This window comes from Papio anubis, chromosome 3 (genome assembly GCF_008728515.1).
Source record: "Papio anubis isolate 15944 chromosome 3, Panubis1.0, whole genome shotgun sequence".
Taxonomy (NCBI): Eukaryota; Metazoa; Chordata; class Mammalia; order Primates; family Cercopithecidae; genus Papio; species Papio anubis.
The window spans coordinates 64,807,102-64,822,458 of NC_044978.1; the positions used below are offsets into that span (position 1 = coordinate 64,807,102).

Here is a 15,357-nt window from a genome sequence, read left to right on the forward strand (position 1 = left end):
GCATCCTTACAGATAAATCTTAACATAATTTCATAATGACTACCTGAGAATAAACGTATACAAGAGAAATTGAAGGGTCAAAATATATGTACCATTTTAAGAGGTCTAATTTTTAGACACATTTTATATACACATCCTACAAAAATGTTATACCACACTACAGCAGATCACCCACTGGTGCCCATGCTTAAGTGTTCTCTTTTGCCCTCATTAATACTGGATCTTCTGAAAATCTGTCTCTCGCTCTCTCCACCCTCCTTCCCTCCCTCTCTTCCCCATAAGTAGATGCCAATTACCTACTAAGTAGTTACACTTTAAAACACAAAAAAAATGAGAGAGAGAGAGTTTTAAACTGAAAGGGAGAGAGAAAGAGATGGAGTTTTAAACTAATTTGTCTTGGATTTATTAAACTTGACTAAAATAAGAATCCCTTGTGGGGCTTGTAAAAATCCGCATTTCTGGGCCCCTAAAAAAATCTTCAAGGGAAGGCACTGAAAATTTTATTTTTAAAAGTGCCAAGTTATTCTTTTTATAAAGCAAAAAAGAAAAAAGTCAAACTTATTCATGAAAATGTCTGTTAAAATGCCTAAAGAACAGTAGACTGTATGGATTGTGAACTTCATGCTTATCAAAGAAACCAAGAATAATTATGTGCTGTTTTAAGGTCATCAGTGAAGCAAGTTCCACAGAAAATGTATTATTTCTTTGGTCTAATACTCAGTGACTACAAAACTATTCCTTCAAGGACCTGCTCTGTCTAAACTTTGAAAGTGAAATTTATTAGAAAGTTCAAGAAAAAGCAGGTCAAACTGGTATCAGTATTTCCTTTATATATTTACCCTATTTAGGACAAATAAATGGTTGAGAGAATATCAAATCTAAATCAGTGAAGCAATTAATGAAGTTTTTCTCACTATATGCACAGAAGGAAGTAGCTGTGCTCTGCAAAGGAATCTATATTAAACATTTATGACATGTGTATCAGATTCTACAGTACCAGATCCTTTGCTAAATTGAAAATAAAGAGGTGAGTTTATAGAGTTTATAGTTTCCTGTAACAGGACTCTCCCAATTTGGGAGTAGATTTATTTAAAAAACATTATAAAGTCTAACATACTGCAGTGAAAACATATGCAAAGTACTGTAGGATTATTAAAAAAGCGTGGGTGAAAGATGATCAAGTGATTGCACTTAGAAGATCACTCAAGATAAAGAGATGCTGAGTTTATCTTATAAACCTAAGTGTCATTTAAAAAAATAACTTACAAATTCATTAATTCCATCAGCATGTTTGAATAGCATTTTCAGAGAAAGTATACAATTATAAAGCCCTGGTTATTATTTCCTGTGTGCAGACAAATGGCTCTTCATTAGAGAGACAGTATCTCTCAGCGACACTTTGTTCTTACCAACTAGTGATCACTAAACTACTTGCTTAGCAAATCTTGTTGGCAACGAGGGAAACAACACCACAATGAACTATAATATGAAGAGCATGTAATTTAATGCGTGCACATATATGCTGGTGTTCTCACTGCTGTTTTACAATGTGTGTGTAACTAAAATAAGTATAATGCAGTTAGGCATAATCTTCTGTCCTCCAAGCAGAATTTTCCTTAGTCTATAAATCTCTCATGTACCAACACTGCTTAAATCAGCTCAAAAATCTCAACAGACACTTGCAGTTAATCTATATATCTTTAGTTGGCACATAACATGCTTACAAATTGTCTGTTCTATTTACTCACAGTATGACAGAATATGTTATATAAAACACAGGGTACTTTCTTCCATGTCATAAATCCCTGTCTATGCAATGCCTTTGAATATTGGCTTCCTAGTATAGATAATTACATTTGAATCAATAGGTTATTAATTGAAGTGTGATTCTGTACATTCATGTAAGTTTTAAATTATTTTAACATCTCTGTTGTAGATCTCTACATGGCGAATTTGTCTTTCTTTTAAAATTATTTAACATAGTTCCAAGTAAGGCTTATCAGTCACAGCTTCAGGAAACCTTCACAATAACATTCCAAGAACTAATTTTAAAAAGCAGTGCATTTCAGGGTATTTCAGAGATAAATTTGTGAAGAAACAAGAACACTTTAGAATGGGTAAGATTTCGTCTGTTTGTACAAATTCCAATGCGTTGGCTAATCTTGTTTTAACAGTGACCAATAGTGACGCTTTCACTGCTTCCTCCTTGGAAACCAGCATCCAAACTAGAAGTTTTCACAAATAGACAGTAAGTTGGAAATAATATGATGGATTCAAGACAGAGGATTTGGGGACTCTGTGTAAACATTTGACTACCAGAATATTTCAAATGAAGCAAACGCTTGGGCAGCCCTCCACTTTGCTAGGACTAAATCTGGCACGGGCTGCCTTCGTACTGAAATAGAATATAGGGAAGAGGGGCTGGACTCCCTCAAATACTTGCACAGAAACACATCATTGCTAGGAATATATGACCAAATACAGATTTTTGAAAATGTTTACATCATTATAACTACCCCAAAGCTTATTTACAAATATTTTAAACAGAAAGTCACTAAAAACTTACGATAATTCCTAGCTGATAAGGAGGTTTAGAGGAGAAAGAGTTGGGGCAGGAACAGGCAGTGGGAAATTGCGGACATGGGGAGATAACTAATAAACATTGTCATTGGCCTGTTGCCAAATCATTTGGGAATAACTACTGCACTAACAAAAATCTTTTGGAAAACTTTGAGATGAAATTCATGTTTATTTCTGAGTTCTGTGGTTGAGCTGGCAGGGAAAGATTCAACTGAGAAATTGACTTACCAAACATTCATTTTATTTATAAAAGACTTCAGCAGAAATATGCTGTATAGTTACAGATTTAGTGATTTTTATAATATGTAACTAACCAGTGAAATTCAAACACAGAAGGAAAGCTTTCCTTTAATACTTTAATCACAAGTATTAACCTTATATTTCGAATAACTCAACAATGTGGTATATACCCGGAATGTGCATTCCATATTTTTGAAGGGTTGTATCATCTATCTAGAACTAAATCCAGACTTTATTTTTGAAGTTGTAGCTGACAACCTTATTTGGTAGTTGATACATTTTTATGAACCACATTATCTGAACTATTATGATAAAATAAAAATTCAAGCAATGGTGACTATGGTTACTAGCCCAAGATAACTCTCACAAGGCTGGAAGTATCTCTCTGAAATCAAAAATCACTTTTTGAGGATAATATCCTCCTTCAGTTTTACTCTCTGCCCCTCTGATCCACACTGTAATTGCCTTCTTCTTTGATAACACATTTGAAGAAAACCCCACTGTATTTCCTGTGTTATGTGTTGCCTAAATCTGAGCCATCATACTTAGGTAAAATGTTTTCTTCCAAGTTTAAACCATTTCCCATCTGAGACATACTGCACAATGGGTGATTTGGTATTTTCTATCATCTATCAATGTATGGCCTATTTTACTAAGTGCCAAAAGGCAGATAAGAAGAGGACACATAATTGTGAGTACACTAACTGCTATTAAAAAAAAAGAGTATTAAATGCTACAGAGATTATATTCAATTCATTTAGGAATTAAACAAAGGAAAGACTTTTCAGATAAAATAAAACTTGAACTGGCATTAAATATAACCATGCCCAAAATTAGAGACAGAATGGTAAAAATACAATATCACACTCTAGTTGAAAATCCTTCCCATAGCCTTCAGAATCCCATTCAAAAGTGGAAGCACAGAATATAAGGTCCTGCATGATCTAGGTCCCGTCTGCCTTTCCATCCCTTCCTCTTACCATAACTTCACTTTGAAGTATATGCTCTTGTCATATTGAACTATGTTTGGTTCCAAGTAGAAGGCACACATTCTTGATTTCATGCCATTGAATTTGCAACTCCTATTGTTCAGAATATACGTGAGTATTTCCCTTTCTTGTTAACTTTCCCTCTCTACCACCTGGCCTGGCCAACTCTTACTCAACAGCACAAAACCCATTCAAATCTCATTTCCTCTGGGATGCTCCTACAATACAGTTATTTTATTCTTTTTCTCTTTTCTCTCTTTCTTCCTATCTTTTTTTCATGCTTGCTTTCTTCTTTCTCCCTCCCTCCTTCCCTTCTTTTCTTTCTCTCTCTCTCTTTCTCTCTCTCTCTCTCTCTTTCTTTCTTTCTTTCTTTCTTTCTTTCTTTCTTTCTTTCTTTCTTTCTTTCTTTCCTCTCTCTGTCTTTCTCTCTTTCTCTCTTTCATCTGTGCACGTGCTTACTCCAAGTGCTTCTAGAGCATTTCTTGGAGACTTTCCCTTTGTTATAATACTTTTTTTCTTGGATGTTGGGGACAGACAGTTGAAGTAATTATACTGCACTTCTCAGTTCATTGCCCTGTACTGTCATTGGGGTCCAAAACCAGAGCCCTTCTCACCAGTTTTAGGTTTTAATTTTAATTGCTGCTGTAGCTCCTCACCCACTCCCATCTCCACTTCCATTATAAGCAATCACTCATTCTATTTAGTGAGTACAATTTTATTTATGTAGTTTTATAAAATATATACCTCAAATGTCAGTATTTTTAAGTTTAGGCAAGTGTATTGGTTTTGATTTTTCATTTCTTAGTTTAATAAAATATTATGTATATAATATACATCCAGGTTGCTGTGAATCCATGTAATCTCTTACACTTAATTGCTGTACATAATTCACAGCGTGCATTTACTCTCTCAATACTACATGTCTGGATTGCCTAGAACCTGCCATCACACATACACACACGTACATGCTCCCACATGCTCACACTCACATATACACACTTGCACACACATCCACAAATATACACATACACGCATACACACTCACCTCATACACATATACACATATGCAATTCTGCAATGACAATGCTCCTAAATGCCCCACCATGAATTTGTAAGCATCTCTTGGGTATATGGACCCAGGCATGGAACTGCTGAGTCATCATCCATTTTATAATTATTTATCCAAAAAGTGCCAGACTGTCCTCCAGAGTGACTAAAGCTTCCCATATCCTCACATCTCTGCCATCACTTGTCATTATTCAGCTTTCTAATTTTTCCAATCTAATAATGTGTAAAACGTCTTTACTGAAACAGAAACAACTCCTCAACACTGAAACTGAATTATGTCTCTTATTTGTCCATCTATTGTGTAATAGCCTGTAAGATGATAGAGGACATTAAAACCCAAAGGTGCTGAAAACATGTTTGAAGAATGAAAATTTCAAGCAAGCAAGTCTGAAAGTGAAAAAGAGAGATAATATTACCTAAATTAATTAAACAAGAAATTGACTACAGTAAAATAGATATGATCCAATTCCAATTATAATTCCATGGTCATTTCCACATAACAGAAGGCAATGTCTTTATGCCTCAAGTGTTAAAAAATATTATAAAAATGTTACATACTTCATTCTTTTGGTAGGAATAGGGGTCAATAGCTCCAGGTACTTTTTGTATATTGCTAATTCTAAGATACCTTTGTGATAGGTAATGTGACATTAGACTTTCACAATATCACTAATGAGCATCAGAGTTCTTCTAGTAAACTATTCTTTCCATCAGTCAGATGAGCTTCTCAGCATGTTCAGCCTCAGCAAATACATCTGCTCAGTAAGTTCTAAATGCTTGCTCTAGTTCTCCAAACTTCATGATGCAGGGGTTGAAAATCATGACACAGAACTTGTCAGCACAGCCTGCTAATTCACATATATCGAGATTGCCCAGTGAATTGCCAAAGGAATTCTTTGTTTGCTTTGTTCTGACCTTTTTAAAGTCTTCATTAATTTATATATTCAAAAAATATTCTTTGAAGTATTTTCTAAGAAATAATTTAATCCATTTGTTGTTGGTTTATATCTTGCTCATTACAAAAAGAATTTTAAGTAGCAAATTGTTCATCACATTGATTTCAATGATACACAGAATTTTATCTTTATTCCTATAAGCTGGAAATCTTTTTCCTAATGCCTTTTGTTCCTTATTAGGAAAAAAAGGTCATATGCATTTCTTTGTGGCTCACAGTGATTCACAGTGAGCAACTCATCACATTCTGGGGCTATCCCTTCTGTTATACACACATTGGATCTTCTCAGAGATCTTTGATTTTATCTTTATAGATCTATATATAATTCTTCTTACACTCCAGGCCTGTGTAACAGAGAATTTCTAATCCTTTGTGGCTTAATTGCAAAGAAGCAGGCACACATATGGCTGACAGTCTTGGAATTAGAAGCTTTGAATTTGAGCTATTCTCCCATGAACTCCACTCAATGATTTGGAGCATTTGACGAAGATTCTTCAGTTCCCTTATCCAAAACTTATAGTAACGTTCTTGAATTTTAATATGAATATTCATTATTATTTATTGAACAAATACTTTTTATAGAGCTAACTATGTGCAAGGTATAGTTCTTAGCATTTTAAGTGTATAAAGTACTTGGATCCTCAGGACAAACAACCCTTTTATATAGGCACTAGTATTATGTCCACTTTGCAAATTAAGAAATTGGGCCCAGAGAAGGTAGCTAACTAGTCCAAGACCACATAGCTTGTCAATGCCGAAGCTGAGATTCTAACCTTAGCAGTCTAAGTAAACAGTTAATGGTCTAAACCTGTTTTATGTAACGGTTCCAAAATACACATGATTTTTAAAGTTTCCATTGAAATTATATGGACCTATTATCATTATGTATGTAAAAAGTAAAGCTTACTCTAAGAAAAGGAAGACAGATTCTACTCCATGAAATCCAGATCATATGTGGCTCTCTTCATTTTCCTTATTAAAAATTTCTGTTCCAACAATCTCCCAAATGTGTTCCATGGATTATAGTGCTACAGGACCAGGTGGGCAAACTCCCATGCCCCTCACTTCCCTGCCTGTCTTCTTTACTGAAACCATTACCCAATCTCTTTGAAGCAAAAATACCACGGCATACCAACAAAGCATAGTATCATAAATTTAAAACATTTTTTTCAAATTTCATCCAAGGGAAAACTTACCCAAACTTTAACAATCATGGCACCAAGGCTTATGTACTGTTCAATTATTTGGCATAGCAACTTAAAGGTCACCTTTCTAGCACCAATATGTTATATTTTATTTTAAAAAGACAATCACATATCCTTTACCTTTTTAAGTCAACAAGGACGCATCAATAAACACTTATGAAACACTAGCTGTCAAGTACCATGCTAGGGCTAGGGAATGCTGAGATAGAGAAGGCAATAGCTAACTTCTGAAAATGCTTATACAGAAGTCAGAAAACTTAAAACCTGATATAAACGCTGTGAAGAAAGTGAGCTAAGATTTATTTTTGTTGTTACCAGCATATTTGAATTAAAAGCATCAGATGCAAAGCTTTGCATATTGTTTAAATAACAAAATAACCATAAGAATTTATTTTAATTAAGGATGTATATACATAGAGATTTGCTTTTAGGTCTTGTATGAATGAAAATAAGAGGACTTATAAGATTTAAATTGTTGTCTAAGATCAAGCTAAAGACATTTTGAAAATAACTCCACTGAGCAAGGTTAATACATTTGAACAATTAATTCAAATACAAATTCTGTGGGAAGTCATCCAATTTTCAACCTAGAAAATATGTTGGAAACAATGCATTTTTCAGATCTTTTTTGAGTTTGTGCTTACTTAAACTCCTACATCATTCCTCAATGTAACAATATCACTAAAACAGGAATAATGTAGTGATGTTATGGTAAGAACTGGAAAGCCTTTTGGAACAGAGATAAGAAACATGTTATTCTATATAGCCATACATTCACCAAAACAGAGTCAATTCCAGGGAATGAAAATCTTTATTATCTCTGTAACTTCAGTCTGAAGTGCTCACAGCTGGTTCTTATTCATTCTTCAGATCCAGCCTTAAAACTCTTCTCTTTAGATAAGGATTGCTCTGACCTTCCAAACTAAAGTAGGCTCATTATATTCTCTCAAATCTATTATTTTATGGCACCTACTGCAATTTTTCATCGCATAGTAACCTGTTTACTTATTTGATGGCTTCCTCCTAACTCAATTATATGCCTAGGGACAAGAGACCTGTCTACCTTGGTCATCACTAAATATCCAGCACCTGGCATGCCATACTCTGGTTGAATCTTCAACAAACAAATTAATGTGGTCATGATCTGCATCCTCACTCAGAAATTTCTGAAATCCATCTGTGATTTATAGTATTCTTTTTGGTAGCTTCAAGACTTTTACTCTGCACACATCTTTACACACACATTAAACTTCCCCATTTAAACCTTTTAAAATATCAAAGCACCAAACAGTGTTAATTGATAGTTCACAGCAGTACCTTTGGGAGATTATTTTATAATTAATTTCCACCCTAAATCTTTTGTATGCAGGAGATGTTCTGACAGTAAGAGGTATGGACAAGAAAACAATAGCTGGCAAAATTCATCTTTAGTTGAAGGACAAAAATGCATTTAAAAAAATAAGTCTTACAAAGTAAGGAACACAAAAAACTGTACCAATTAATATCTCAAGAAAAAAATAAACTATTTTCTTTTCTTTTTTTCTTTTCTTTCTTTTTTTTTTTTTTTTTTTTTTTTTGAGACAAAATCATCCTCTGTTGCCCAGGCTGGAGTGCAGTGACATGATCTCAGCTCACCACAACCTCTACCTCCCGGGTTCAAGTGATTCTCCTGCCTCAGTCTCCTCAGTACCTGGAATTACAGGTGTGCACCACCATGCCCAGCTAATTTTTGTATTTTTTAGTAGAGATGGGGTTTCACTATGTTGGCCAGACTGGTCTCGAACTCCTGACCTAGTGATCCACCAGTCTCGGCCTCCGAAAGTGCTGGGATTACAGGCATGAGCTACCGCACCCAGTCCTCTTTTATTTTCTTTAACTGTTTAGCCACAGAAGAGTGAAAGAATCTCGGAAGCAGCTGAAGACAAATTTGCAGCCTTTTGTAAGTCCAGTATTGGCTAAACAAAACATTATAGTGGCCATTTTCCCACAGATCCGACTATTCTGTTCTAAAATTTCAAAGTAATATATTTTAAGCTTCTATACTCCCCTTCTATTCAGTTCCACCAATAACGTCAATAGTATTTTTTTCATGTGTATTACAACCATCCTACTTTACCTATGCTGACAAAAACATCTGTTTCAAGGAATCTGAGACATCCAGATAAAATGGCAAAAACTGACCTGAATTTTATCTGTGGTGCTGCCACACAGAAACTAAATCTCTTACTTAAATTCAGGGCCTCTTTTTTATTCATCTACAAAATGGGGATAATAACACATTGTCAGAATTAAATAAAGGAATGAACATTAAAGAGATTTTAACTGCAAAGAACTCTATAAAGATGGATAATTATTATTATCATCTTCACTAGAATTCAATGAATTAAGGTCCCAATTCAACGGATTTCCAGTCATAAATTTGTATTGTGTGTTAGTGCTGTAACTATTATATTCCACTTTTAATGTTTCATTCCATTATAATACTCTTGATCTCTTGCCATTCTTACTCTCTCTATTCCAGGGAAATTGAGACCAATAATCTGATGGTTGAGTTTGGAGGAAGAAACTTGGCCCACATAGCTCAGTCCTTCGTTATTATATTCTCTTTTCTGGTAGTGAACTCAGTGGGAAGCTGTGCATTTCCTTTACCATGTTTCTCTACTGGCAGGTTCAGTTTCTGATGGAGGAGGCCAGCCCTAGTCACTGACAGTGACAAGGGACTTGGTAGCCAGCATCCAACAGGCCACCAATGATTCATTCCTCTGGCTACCTCTTGTTTGTGTAGACACCAACCACTCTGAATCTGGCTAACTTTTAAAACCAACAGAATAATGAAGAAATGACAGTGTGTGACTTTCTGGGCAAAACCATAAAAGAAATTGACTTTTGCCTTGCTTCTTCTGGGAGAAGCCAGCTGGCAATGTTATGAAGACACTCAAACAGTCCTATGGAAAGGGACTGAGGATACTGCCAATAGCCCACATCAACTTGTAAGTGATATAATTAAGCCATTTGCAAGGCAGACCTTCTGGCTTCAATCAAGCTTCAGACTACAGCCCAGGCCAACATTTTGACAACAACCTCATTGGGGACCCTGAGCTAGAGCAATCAAGTCCTGAAATTCTCATCAGGAGAAATCGTTTGATATTATATAATGAATGTTTATTGTTGTTTGAAACTGTTAAATCGAGATCATTTATATACAGTGATAGATAATTAATTCAAGAAGTTAAGTGCTACCAAATGTTATACCTGTTAGCAGACATAAGTTACATTCTCCAATATTAGCTTGAAATACCAAAGGTGAAATTTTACCTTCCAAGTGTTGTGTCTTTTGTGTTTTTGTTGTTATTACTTCAGACCTTGAGTAGGGAAGAGGGGTTCCAGTAATTGGGTCCCCTAAAACACTAACATCATGCTTTGCATTCTATCATTCATTCCCTATTCAAGGAGCATTCTGTTAAACATTTACTAAGTCAAAGCACTGTGCAAAAGTTGTGAATTCCAAAAGAGTAAGAAGACCTTTTCCACTGACATTTAAGTTTGCATAGACTTATGAAAAATGGACATAATTATTAATAACTACTAAATTATATCATAGTCAAATCTCATAAACTAGTTAATTGACTACAGCGGCAGGAGAAGAAGAGTTCAGCTAGTATACAATTGATTTGATATATTTGATTAAAATTACCTCTCATATGTAGACAGTGTATGTGAGTAACCCCAGCCCATTGGGTTATCACACTTACGATAATCCTTTTTGAAGAGGGAAACAGTGTTGAGAGCATAAACTCTGGAGTGAGGCTGCCTCAATTTCTCTCCTGGCTCTGCCTCTTGGGACTGGTGTGGTCTTGGAAAATTAACTTTTGGTGCCTTTTTCTGCATCTGTCAAATGAGGGTTAAATGAGTGAATATATGTGTGGTATTTAGAGTAGTGCCTAGCACCATATTACTATTTGGTATTACTATTAGAATTTACAAAATCTTTTCATTATGTTGACAATGGTTAGCCTCAAGATCCTGAAACTCTTTTTCATGCATATAACAGCCAAGTCATACGTTGTTGTTTTCATCAATTAGTTTGCCAAAACATATATTGAAGATGTTACCTAGTGTTCCAAGAGCTTCAAGAGAAGCTCTTTCTACAGGAGATAAGCTCATGTGCTGGAATTGCTTGTGTCCATTTTTTGATGCACTACCCAGAATTACCTTACTAATGATATCCTATGAGAAGCAATTCAAGATTTTTTATTTCCTTAAGCTCTTCACGTAACCAGACAACAATGCAAAATAAATAGATTCTTTATCTTGTTCAAATTTATATTTTTTCAAATAAAAAATATTTTATTCCATATTCTAGTTCAAGTTGTTCAGTAGTCCCCTCTTTTCATAATTGTTATAAGTTATTAATTTTTTTATGGAATGTAAAGTACTTAATAGTTTTTGTTAAATAAAATGTTTTACTTACCAAGCTCTATATCTAACGTGCAAAGGAGACAGCCTTTCCCACATTGTATTAACTACATTATGGCATCTTTGTTCATCTTTGTTCACTATCGTTCAAAATGATAGAAATTTAATTAAAAAAAAAAAAACGGAAAAAGTGGAGAGGGAGTCATAAAAAATGTCTTGTCCAAAAGGAAAATGAGTTAATGAGCATGTTTCAATACAATGGACTAATGTTTGTGTCCTCTCAAAATTAATATGTCGGTATTCTAACCCCCAATATGATTGTATTAGGATATGGAGCCTTGGTAAGGTAATTAGGTCATGAGGGTGGAGCCTCAAGAAATTTCATCAGCTTCATGTTAAATCCATCTGGTACTTACACTTCTTGTGAGTTCAAATAAAAATCCCATAAAGTTATATCCTGTGAAATTTAATAGAATCCACCTAATTCGGAGTTTTATTTAGAACGCATTTATGGTTCCATTTATTGTAAAATGAGAATGATTTCAAATAATAATTTTAAGTTCCATGTTATTTTGCAAACGAAAATGGAGTAAAGGAAGGGAGAAAAATATTTGCTCAATCAAATTTGCATTGCTGTACCCTAGAAATTGGAAGAAGAAATCAATGAAAAACTGATTTTGTTTGCCTTTTCCAAACATATTGCATCATTTATGTAAACCAATTTAGTAACCCTATTTAAACTTTTTTCTTGATGTGAAGCACAAATAACTTTGAGTTCGTTCTTTCTAATCTAGAGAATGAAAGGTCTTTAACAGTGACATAATCAAAATATTTCCAATAAAATTCTAAAATCAGGTACAATTAATATAATCACTATTCTACAGCATAAAAGTATCTCTATGTTAAGAAACTGCTCTGAAAACATAAAAAGTGCATGCAGTGAAGTAAGAACTAGGGAAAAAGCAAGAAAACACAAACCACAATTTCAGCCTCTTCTACTTTTTGTCTACTATGTGTTTAAAACAGCTAAATATAAGAGTAAAAAGAGGCTTCAGTGGCATATCTCCTATAAAAAATAAGATATTAAAACCAGAGACCGTATTCACAATAATTTTAAGATGTGAATTGATATATTAAAATAAATCAAATGCGCCCCTCCCCCTCGCCGCCGACCGAGTTCTTCCTTTTCAGAACCAGTCGTCGTCTTGTTTTCGCGGAGATTTTCCTGCTACTGCTGCTGCCGCCGCCGCCACTACCGCTGGGTTCATTTGCCCCGACCCCTTCCCGCCGCCCCGCCCCCAGCCCCACACAAGATGTCAGAGGATTTAGCAAAGCAGCTGGCAAGCTACAAAGCTCAGCTCCAGCAAGTTGAAGCTGCATTATCTGGAAATGGAGAAAATGAAGATTTGCTAAAATTGAAGAAAGATTTACAAGAAGTTATAGAACTAACCAAAGACCTTCTGTCAACTCAACCTTCTGAGACGCTTGCAAGTTCAGACAGTTTTGCTTCTACTCAACCTACTCATTCATGGAAAGTAGGAGACAAGTGTATGGCAATCTGGAGTGAAGATGGACAGTGTTATGAAGCGGAGACTGAAGAGATAGATGAAGAAAATGGCACCGCTGCAATCACCTTTGCTGGTTATGGCAATGCTGAAGTGCCTCCACCGTTGAACCTCAAGCCTGTAGAATAAGGAGGGAAGGCAAAGGAGGACAGTGGCAACAAACCCATGTCAAAAAAAGAAATGATTGCCCAGCAGCGTGAATATAAAACGAAGAAAGCTTTGAAAAAAGCTCAGAGAATACAAGAACCTGAGCAGGAAAGAGAGGACCAGAAAGTGAAATGGCAACAATTCAACAACAGAGCCTATTCCAAAAACAAAAAAGGCCAGGTAAAGAGGAACATTTTTGCATCATCTGAGAGTGTGACTGGCAAAGTTGGAGTAGGAACATGTGGAATTGCCGATAAACCTATGACACAATATCAAGATACCTCTAAATACAATGTCAGGCATTTGATGCCTCAATAATCAGAAAAACTATTGGATTTCATCTCTGCAGGGTTTTACATTTACCTTTTTATCCTTATATTTTTCTAAAGGTAAATTATTTGTTAGATGAGTAAGCAAGATACCACTGTCGTCATTGGTTGACTTCAGTAGAATGAAACGTGAAGAAATTGCATTTGATAACTGCTATTTGTTTAACTTTTCTCATTATCAGTACTACGGTTCCTCAAAGTTTGTTGAATAAAGCAACTTTTGTAAATGCTGTTTCATACAGCACTTAGATGAATTATTGATCATCCTAATATCAGGTGCCTACTTAACCTATGGTATGTACTTTTTGTAAGTTGCAACTTGAAATTTTCAGATGCTTTGACCTTGACACATACTCTAGCAATTCACTGGAACACCAAGGCAAAAACACCAACCTGCTAAAGAGATCTTTTCATTTTTCTTATTTTCAACTTTAAAACTTAGCTGTTGTTCAGTTAAGTATGAAGATAGGTTAATTTGCAAATGGCAAAGTTTGTTTTGAGGTTTTTCCTCAAATACTTGTTTCCTAGGCCTATTAGGCCATCTCTAAAATTGATCTGTTTTGTTTTTATGTACTCTTAGTTCTATGTAAGAAACCTTAGGATGAGCTCCCTTTTCTAAGGTGTTTTTGTTTTTTGTATGTTTGCTTTTTTCCTGTTTCTGTTTTTGTTTTTTCTTTTCTCATTTACTGTAGTGGTACCATGTTTTGAATGTGTAATGTTTATATGGGAGAACAAAAAGCTGATGTATAGCCCTGTATACAGTGTAGATACTATTTTTGTAAAAAAAACCAACAACAACAAAAAAAAAAAACAAGGCTAAATTAATGAACAAGAGTACTGAATATTTCATCATTAAAAATTCTTGTATTTCTTGTGCATTAATCTGACCATAATTTCCCCGTATATTATGTTCATTCAGCTGTTTGTAATTTTTGTTAATTAGATCAAGTTGTCTGCATTTGTTGCTGTAAGTGAACATCACAGTTATCCTGAGTTGAGTTTAAGTCAAATACATGCATAGAAAAGCGTCTTCCTATTAATGGAAGAAGATAATTTTTAGGATGTGTATTATTTCAGTTTTGTATGTTTAATTTTTATTAAATAAAGTGTTTTTAAAATTAAAAAAATAAATAAATAAAATGCAAACCTATATTGAATAACCTGTGGACAATTTACAACAAAGAATAATGACTATACATCAGCATTTGAAGCAATCACTAGTAAGCTTCAAAGAAAAGGAGTAAACTAACCATTCTCTTGGCAAAATAGATAGTAATTCATATTGTATTCTTTGATAGTTCCCATCTACTCCAAAGGAATTTCAGCACTGTCTTTCCTGGTCCTCCTTCGCTTCCCCAACAACCTAGACGGCTGGAAAGCCCTTATATTAGACTGTTAACATTGATTTTTTTTAATTTTAATTTTTATTTTTATTTTTTTGAGACGGAGTCTTCTCTGTTGCCCAGGCTGGAGTGCAGTGGACGGATCTCAGCTCACTGCAAGCTCCGCCTCCCAGGTTTACACCATTCTTCTGCCTCAGCCTCCCGAGTAGCTGGGACTACAGGCGCCTGCCACCTCGCCCGACTAGTTTTTTGTATGTTTTAGTAGAGACGGGGTTTCACCATGTTAGCCAGGATGGTCTCGATCTCCTGACCTCGGAATTCTAGTAATTCTAATGGATTGAACAAAGCCAGGACACACAGCTTGTAACAACTCTTTCAGTGACCTATTATGGCGCTAAGCTTTGTTGTGACAGTTTTGCACAGAGTACATGCAAAAAAACAAAACAAAACAAAAAAAATGCCATTACCTATTTTATTAAGAAAATTGTGTTAAAAGGAAGAAAAGAACCTCTCAATACTT

General features: G+C 34.9%; 1 pseudogene; it reads left to right on the plus strand.

Annotated features, from left to right (window-relative positions):
- The first annotated feature begins 12,714 nt into the window (after window positions 1–12,714).
- LOC101007294 lies at window positions 12,715–14,762 on the plus strand (annotated as a pseudogene).
- Window positions 14,763–15,357: the final 595 nt, after the last annotated feature.